General features: G+C 44.3%; 1 non-coding gene across 1 annotated transcript; it reads left to right on the top strand.

Moving 5' to 3' along the window:
- Positions 1-203: 203 nt before the first annotated feature.
- Positions 204-310, top strand: LOC112934498 (U6 spliceosomal RNA). Its single transcript, XR_003237962.1, has one exon. It is a non-coding gene; the product is annotated as a U6 spliceosomal RNA (small nuclear RNA).
- Positions 311-9381: the final 9071 nt, after the last annotated feature.

Below are 9381 nucleotides of genomic sequence, written 5' to 3'. Positions count from 1 at the left end.
CTAGGTCAATTGCTGGTTTTACATTTTAGCAAATGATCACTCATTATATTTGCTTATGGAAGAAAAATTTAATTAAAAGATGAAGGTGGTGATGACAACCTAATTTTTTGTTCTTCTCAAATTCACACATAAAAACTGACAGAACAATTAGCTATCAAAGCCAAAGCCCATGATCAATGTTTACAATGAAACAGGATGATAAGGCGCTCACTCCGTCAGCACATATACTAAAATTAGAAGGATACAGAGAAGATTACCATGGTCCCTGTGCAAGGATGACATGAAACTGGATGATAAGGCCCCTCTACCAACTCTAGAAGACATCAGGGTGGGGGAGATGATCTGTAGCCATGAAGCGTGCATGTTATCAGCATGTGTATGGGAGAGGAGAGCAGTAAAGCAAAGCCCTCAGAATAGGAGCACATCCCACCCCCCCAGTCAACAGGTACTCATGGGGGATCAGGGGGTTCCAGATGGAAAGCAGCAGATGGAAGTAGGGAGGGTCCTGCATGGCTGTTATGAGCCCATGGTGAAGAGTAAAAGTCTGGACTAGTGTAACTCCAGGGTCCTCCTGAAACTGAGGCTGCCTCCACCCCGGGGAGAAACAGCTGAACATGGAACCAGGACTGAGGGGGACACAGAAAACACAGATTAAGGAAAGAGGCAAAAGGGGGAGAGAAAGAGAGCCAGGAAATTTCAGCAGGCACACTGTCATATTTTTTAAGCACGACGAGGTGGGGTGACAGAAAGAAAAGAAAAACAGGAGAAAGACCTCTTCAAAGTTACACAAGCTTTCTGAATGAAGCTCTTTCCTCAAAGAAAAAGGAATTTCACACACACACACACACACACACACACACACACACAGAATAGAAAAGTAACAGAAATCTATCAAAAGTGGCAAAAAAAGTGACATCGAGGAAAAAGAGAATAAGGAACAGAAAAATACACCTTTACAGTGAAAATACACCAGAAGTCACACTAAAAATAAATAAAATTGTGAAATACTAGTTGAAAACCATTCAAAAATTAATACAAAGATATAAGACATGAAAGAAACAATATGAATCAGAAGTAGAAACACTCATAAATGAGATGACACCAGAACTTGAGAAAAGAAAACTAGAGGAAAAAGGCATTTTAGAAATGAAGATAAAACAAGCAAGAGCACAAGAAAAAACAAGCACAACAAGCGACACCTTCAGAGGAATAGGCCAGCAAAAGGCTTTGATTTTAACACAAAATCAAAATGAAAAAAGGTTAAAAAAAAAATGTTTCAAGAAAAGGTGGAAAGCACTGAAGACAGGTAGTAAAGATACAATGTATGTTTAAAAGTGGTCCCCAAAGAAGACAAAGAAAGGGAACATAACACAAAATACTGTTCAAAGGCACTTTTCTGAAATAAAAAATATTTGAAACCATCTATTGAAAGAGTACAGAGTGCCTGTAAATTCCAACCCAGTATGATCAACACCAAGACATTTACTACGGAAAGTACTTTATTTAATAAAAAAGAAGAAAATCCACTGGATGTCAAAGCAAAGAGGGTGCTTAACACATGAGGAAAATAAAATTAAATTATCAGATTTTTCCACACCAATTCTTCAGCTTGAGGAGAGGAATAAAATAGTTAAGATTGCCAGGAAAGAAAATGAGAGCCCTAAATTTTATACCCAGCAAAGTACAACATCTATTTGAATAATTCAGGGATTGTTACTCCCATGAAAACTTCCTAAAGAATCTACTAGAAAACAAGTTCCAGACAGAAAAATAGAATGACTCGAACGATGTGGAATAAACTCTGGTGGTTAGATAAATATACAGTTACTTGAAGGAACAAGATTAAATGAGAACCCAAAAAAGAGAAACAACCGTGATCTGACTAAACAGACACAAGACAAGTGTGTGGAAAATGGACGGTTATGGATAGTTTAACTTAAAGATCTTTATTTTCAGGAAGTCATAATTCATGGCACTTGTATCAGTATCCATATTCTGAGACCTATCTGGAAAGTGAGAAAAAGCAAGTGATACGCAGCATTCTCATATTTTTCCTAAATCAGATGTTGGCAAACTATGGTGCATGGGCCACTTGTCTCTTCTTACAAATAAAGTTTTATTGGAACACAGCTCTGCCCTTTCATTTACATTTTGTCTAGGGCTGCTTTCCCACAACAGAGCTGAGTAGTTGTAACAGAGACGGTATGGGCCGCTCGCTTAAAATATTTACAATCCGGCCCTTAAAAATAAAGTTTTCTGATATCTGCCCCATATCCTTGAAAACCAACACTCTCCATGCAGAAGAAAGGAGACGCGGCGGGAGGGGGTGGGTGGGTAGTGAGTGGTCAAACACAAACACCATTGTCCCGAATTTGAATTGCAAGTTGTCTGCAGAAACTTCTGAGGTGCTTTAGCTTTTCATTTAGTTCCACCTCTGTCCTCTAAAAAGGCCTAAAACCTGGGCAGCCCCAGTGGCTCAGCGATTTAGCGCCGCCTTCAGCCCAGGGTGTGATCCTGGAGACCTGGGATCAAGTCCCACATCGGGCTCCCTGCATGGAGCCTGCTTCTCCCTCTGCCTGTGTCTCTGCCTCTCTCTCTCTCTCTCTCTCTCATGAAGAAGTAAATAAAATCTTTAAAAGACAAAATAAAAAGGCCTAAAACCAACGATCCTACCCACAGCCAGGAGCAATCATAGTACCCAGATCATGGCCTTAAAATGCCCATTTCCCAGTTCAAACTAAACAAAACCCAACATAGTCTTAAAACAGCTGGCTGATTCCACTTCTGGGGCAGGGCATGTTCCAGATGAGCCTGGTGTGTCTGGAAGTACGCAGAAAGCAAGGAAGCTAGCAGACACAACCAGGATCCTGTCCAGGGTGCTCAGGGTGCTCAGAACACACCCAGGAGAGGCTCCCATTGGCCAAAGGCCAGATAGTCTGTTCCCACGTACGTCACGACCGCCTTGGGTGAAAACCTCCTGAATACATATAGAAACATGAGTCTATGGTACTATTGAAAAATGATAATAATTTATCACCTGTGGGTGACAAGAAGCCAATTCATCATTGTGAAACTAGATAAGCAACAGGAAAGAGTCGAGTATTTATTTCCTTCTCCACACTGAATTGTAATTCATGAAGACACACCACTTAGTACCCACCTGGTCAGTGAGTGGAAACATCTCCTTACAAGTACATCCCAGCTAGGAATGGGACCAAGTGACAGACTTACACCAGCACCTGCAGCCTTCAGTGAATTATGGGTCCAGGCCCCGAGCTGACATCCAAAGAGCGTGGGAACACACATGATGTGCTTCCTAAGAAATGGATGTCAGACCTACCCCTACAGTCCAGCCAAGGGCTTGACACAGGAGTCAGATCAAACCTCTGGACTCTACCACCTACCTGCACAAAACACAGGTCACGGATGCATGCGAGTTCTGCTCTGAGTGTGAAAGCAGCGAGATCCAAGCTGTGGGGACATGCACCAGCCCAATGAGGCAAGTCCCTCAACAGTGGAGTCACAAGGAAAGGGAGGGCATGATAGAGAACCAACAGGTTATGAGGCACCTAAAAGCCATCTCCTTTTCTTTTCTTTTCTTTTCTTTTCTTTTTTTTAAGATTTTATTTATTTACTCATGAAAGACACAGAGAGGCAGAGACACAGGCAGAGGGAGAAGCAGACTCCCTGCAGGGAGCCCGACGTGGGACTCGATCCTGGGACTCCAGGACCAGGCCCTGGGCTGAAGGTGGTGCTAAACCACTGAGCCACCCGGCTGCCCAGTTTAATGTTTTTTTTTGTTTTTTTTTTTAAATTCACATACAAAGTTCACTATAAACAAGTACAGGCTGATAATTAAAATCTTAGACGGGGTTCAAGAATTCTATTTTCTCCATTTGCCTGTTTAACAAATTGGCTTGACTTTCAAATGCTGATAATTTCTGCATTAGAGTCTTGTACAACGTTTGAGTTTCTATCCATTCCTCCCTTATTTCTGGTAGCTTGGGCTTCGTAAATGTGCGTGCTACTTTAACTGGCATGTGAGAGTGCATACTATAACTTGAGTGGGGATGGGTCCTTGTGTCAGCAGGAAATTAAACAAAAATTGGAAAATTTACATTATTAACTGCTTTCGACTTGGCTTAGTCCCATCGCTTCTCGGCCTTTTGGCTAAGATCATGTGACTTGATTCAGTCTTGTCTACAATTACCATTTCTAACCCACCCCTTCTCACTCCACCCCTTCTCACCCTTCTCCAGCTGATCCTTAGGCCTTGATTATATTTGAGTCTCCTAAAAAATATTTGTCCAGCTTTTTTTGGTTTTTAAACAGGAACCCTGAGCATCAAGTCTACACAGTGACCAGGATCATCACCAAATTGTAGACCCCATAAAAGACCCTATTCTCACATAGGGGGACATTTTTGCATTGACTTTTTCCAATGCCACATACCCAGGATCTCACACAGCTTCAGATTTCGTTCCTTTCGTTCAGTGTATGATTTTTTTAAATCCATACATGTTACTCAGGGTCAGCTGTTGTTTCAAAGTGCCTGCTCTCAGAAAACTTACAATCTAGACAGGGAGACAGTGTCTCTGCAGGGTCACTCTGGTCAGACAGAGAAAGTCTGAGGTCATGGCCAGAAAATGGAGGCACTCCTCACCTGGCCGGGGCGGCAGGTCAGGGCCACATGGCATCAGAAAAAGTAGCCAAAGAGCCACTGCAGAAGGACGAACACCTTTCATGCCAGTGGTCAAAAGAGGAAGCGGGATCAGGAAAGTAAAGCCCTCACTGGAGACCCAGTGGTGAGATGCCAGTTAGTAGAGGGCACCTCTGGGCAAGCAGAGAGCAGGTGTCCCTCCCAGGCCTGGAACAGCCACACAGGACACCAGGAGGTGATGCATACACATGAAGTCTAGTCCATAGGCCGGGCTGAGCAGAGGGAGGCCAGGACCCAAAACCCTCAGCCCAGCCACGGCCTTCGATGCAGCACCTGCTCCCCCGCCTGCATGTCCCTGCATGGCAGGGGACAAAACCCCAGCAGTGATGGGTGTGTGGAGGGAAGTTCCTTTCTGGAACTGCCAGTGTGCACCGTAGTGGGAGGGACACGGCAGGGGAACTGTTCCCAGGCAGAAATCGTGCACAGAGTATGCATTCAATCCTGGGGGCCGGAGCCCTCCCTGCACTTGGCAGCCCTGGGGGCTCCTGCAGGGGCCCTGCCCACCCTCCAGCAGCATCATACTGATGCTAAGACAGCATTTGCCTTCTCCCTGGGTGGGCCCCTGCGCTGTTGGTGCGGGAACAGTGGTGAGTCCAGGAGTGGGACCCTTTCCAGCGACAAGGCAGTGGTGCTGACAGCCCTTCAGGTCACGGATCCCTTAGCTGCGTGCACTTGCGGGGAAAGGAGTCATCCCTACCGTAAGATCCCTGCTGAAGCGGTTCCGGGTAATTCATATACACTCCCTCGGTGGGAATCTGGTTCAGTCTGCACCAAGTGTGCACCATTCTATCCTTGAGCGCGGCCAAACAGGAGGCTGCGCAGAGTCTGCTGGGCACTTCCTGAGCACCCGGGTTGGCCATGCAGTTGAGGGTGAGCCCAAACAGCTGCTGTCTCTTGGACACCACTTTTATTTGAAGGAATAACTGACAGGCGATTCAGCCTTCAGCCCTCAGCAGACACACTGTCCAACACGAAGAGAACCACCATCAAGGTTGCATTCCAGCAGGAAAATGAGAATGCTGAGGAGCCTGCCTCCACCACCAGGGACCTGGTGGCCTGGTGATAACGTGCTGCTAAGGTAGGTGATGACGTGAATACATGTGCCTTTGGAGACCATGAGATGGGATGTGTTGACATCTGTGAGATATGTATAGCTCAGCAAAGCCGTATTTGTTTTCTAAATGCATGATGCACGATGGTATAAAATCCCACCGGGGGGATCCCTGGGTGGCTCAGCGGTTTGGCACCTGCCTTTGGCCCCAAGTGCGGTCCTGGAGTCCGGGGATCAAGTCCCACGTCGGGCTTCTGGCATGGAGCCTGCTTCTCCCTCTGCCTGTGTCTCAGTCTCTCTCTCTATATATGTCTATCATGAATAAATAAATAAAATCTTTAAAAAAAATTCCCACCAGGGTAGAGGCACCGGGATGGCTCAGTAGGTGAGGCATCTGACTCTGGCCCTTGGCTCAGATCATGATCCCAGGGTCGTGGGACCGAGCCCCGAGCTAGGCTCAGGGCTCATCGGGGAGTCTGCTTTGCTTCCCCTCTCTCTGCCTCTCTCTCTGCTAGCCTTCTCTCTCTCTCTCTTTCTCTCTCTCTCTCTAAAATAAATATATAAATCATTTAAAAAATAAAATAAAACCATACCAGGGTACAAGATCCAATCAAAGGAAAGAACGGCCAATGGGCTTTAATGTCACAGACCAGGAAATGTTCATCTATGCACAGTCTCTACATTGCAATTGACCTTTGCACAACTAGCAGTGGCTCAGCTCGGGTGTAGTTACCGGAGGGCAGCCACAAGTATTCGGCAAGGCCACTAAAATACCCTCCATCTTTGAGCCATCTGGCTGCATGAGAACAATTTTCTTCATATCCTTCAACTGAAACATGTCAAAGATTCAGTGGGGGAGCAATATGTGGATCCAGCTGCCTTCTCTTATGCTAGACCTTGAAGACACTTGCAAAAATGTAAAACACTGTCGCTCTTCTCACCCAAGTGTTTGTTGCTTTGGAAAATACACTTTTTTTATGAAAATGTATTATTTATATTAGCAAGTAATGGGTTTATCATTTGTGATCATCAAATGAACTCAAAATAAATACTCTAAGATAGTGTTTTAATTTAAAATATGGAGGCACAGGCAGCCCGGGAGTGGGGGTGCTCAGGGGTTTAGCGCCACCTTCGGCCCAGGGTGGGATCCTGGAGACCTGGGTTTGAGTTCCACGTCAGGCTCCCTGGGGAGCCTGCTTCTCCCTCTGCCTGTGTCTCTCATGAATAAATAAGTAAAATCTTTAAAAAGAATTATAAAATATGGAGGTGCATGAGTGGCTCTGTAGGTCGGGCATCTGACTCTTGATTTCAGCTCGGGAAACTCTTGATTTCAGTTCCAGGGTCCTGGGATCCAGCCCTGCATCAGGCTCTGCACTCAGCACGGTGTCTGCTTGGGGATTCTCTCTCCCTCTCCCTCTGCCCCTTCACCCCACTGGTGCGCAGTCTCTCCCCCTCTCTCTCTCAAATAAACAAGTCTTCAAAAAATAAAACATAAAATGTGGAAAATATAATCATACCTGAGAGGAGGGTTGAGGAGTCCTGAGATTAAAAAATTTGAGAAACTCTTCACCACACACATACACGCACAGTAACAACTAAAAGTAAAATGAAAAAATAAAAGCTCTTGAGAGACCTGTGTAATTTTTGGATGTCCAGATAAAGGATTGGTTCCCTGGAAACAAAGATATCAGTGACCTGACTCTGTGGCCTGGGAGTTTTTTATGGGCAGTTTTTACAAATGTTCTGCTAAGTGGAAGCCAGGAGAGTTGCGCATCATCAATTAGCATTACATACAAGGCCCCTGACATCCCAAAAGTATATACATCCTACTACAATTTCCCACAAAGAAACATTTTTTATCACTTTATCACATGCCAGACAGAACAGGAGCAGTGTTGAGCTGAGAGATAGTTGGCTCTGCTCCTTCACGAGTCGGAGACTTGATGAGTGTCAATCACATGCTGTGCTTTTGCCTGAAATCTGAATCTAAGAAAAAAAATCACGACTGCGTTCCATGTGTTGTTTTATGGATGCTACAGTCCATTGCGGGGATCCCAAATCACAGATGTCATGTCTGCAAATAGCAGATTGTATAGATATTTCTTTCTTATGAATGAAAGTATAAGGTCACAGCCCTTGAGAATGTTGCAGAGATTCTCACATACAAAATTATGGAAACACAGTAAACGGAATCATGTGCTACCAAAGTGCCACATTTGACCAAAATTGGGAGACTTCTTAAAACTCTCAGTGGGAAAAGTGAAGCCAGAGACAGACTTGGAGCATGAGTAACGCTCGACAGCAGGAGACCAGCTGGTTCTCTAAAGGGCAAAGGTTTGAAACAAGAGTAAAGCTTCATTACCTAGACAGACCTTCAACCAGGAGAGCATTTCTTCAGCAGAAAGGGAAAAAAAAAAAAAGGCAAATGGCCCTAATGCACCACCAAAAATTTGAAAGAAGAAAAACTTTGGCTGGAAATCATGAAGTACAACTCTTACAGCTTTTGTTGGATCGCATCTAAGCTATTACGTTGACGTTGACGGCATTGCAACAACTTGCCGTGACTGCTTCAAGACTGTAATTCACTTGAAAACATATACGATGATATTTGTACACATTTCTTTCATTTCTTATTTGTTTGCAGGAAATTTAAAAAAATATCTTCAGAGAGTTATTTTTCGATAGCTTCTAATTGTAGGGAACAGCCAATTTAAATGATTAAAATATCAATGCTACCTCATTTTTTTTTCTTCCCAAAAGAAAAACAAGATGCCTAAGTTAATATATCAGGAGAAAATGGAGAATTTTAATATTGATCTCCAGCACCTATAATGATGCTGCGGTTCTTCAAGCGTTTTTATTTAGACAATATTTAGGCAGTATTTCTCTCCTTGGCCTTCTAAAACACAATACAGCTGCATCCTTGGACTTACTTAGGTATTCAGTGGTGCCTTCTCTGCTGGAAAAGTTTTAAACAGCAATGCTGCAATTTGGACTGTGGTTAGGAAGCATCTAGTTTAATTCCTGATGCCCGGACACGCCAGCTTTTACGGGGTGTACCATATGCTGGCAGCAGAGATGGAAGAGAGTCCAGGTGTCCCGAGGCCTGGCCTTGCAAGCTCTCCTCAGAACTATCTAGAGAATCATGCAAATATATTCTACACAGCTGTCTATTATTCCACGTCACCACTATTTATTTTTGTGGATAAATATTTGTTTTCCACTCTTACAATGCAACCCAGGTCTTTGCAACCTAGGGGTGCTATCTTCAATATGTCTTTATTGCTTCTTTTCTATTTTCCTTGGTTCCTCCTCTTTTTTTTTTTAAATGAACAAACTTTATTTTTTTTTAGAGGTGTTTTAGGTTCACAACAAAACTGGGTGAACAGTGCAGACGTAACGGTATGCATCCAGCTCCCACGTAAATACAGTCTCCCCCACTACCCACATCTGTACGGCGATAGCACGGATGCTGCTACACTCACACGTCATTAGCACTCAGAGCCCACAGTTCCCGTTAGGGTCACTGCTGGCGTTGGACGTTCTGCGGGTCTGGACAAAAGTAGAACGACCTGTACCCACCATACAGTATCGCGCAGAGTAGTCTCAC

The sequence above is a fragment of the Vulpes vulpes genome, chromosome 7 (assembly GCF_048418805.1).
Source record: "Vulpes vulpes isolate BD-2025 chromosome 7, VulVul3, whole genome shotgun sequence".
Taxonomy (NCBI): Eukaryota; Metazoa; Chordata; class Mammalia; order Carnivora; family Canidae; genus Vulpes; species Vulpes vulpes.
Note: the sequence above shows the minus strand (reverse complement) of the source record. Positions and strands in the feature narration are given on the sequence as shown.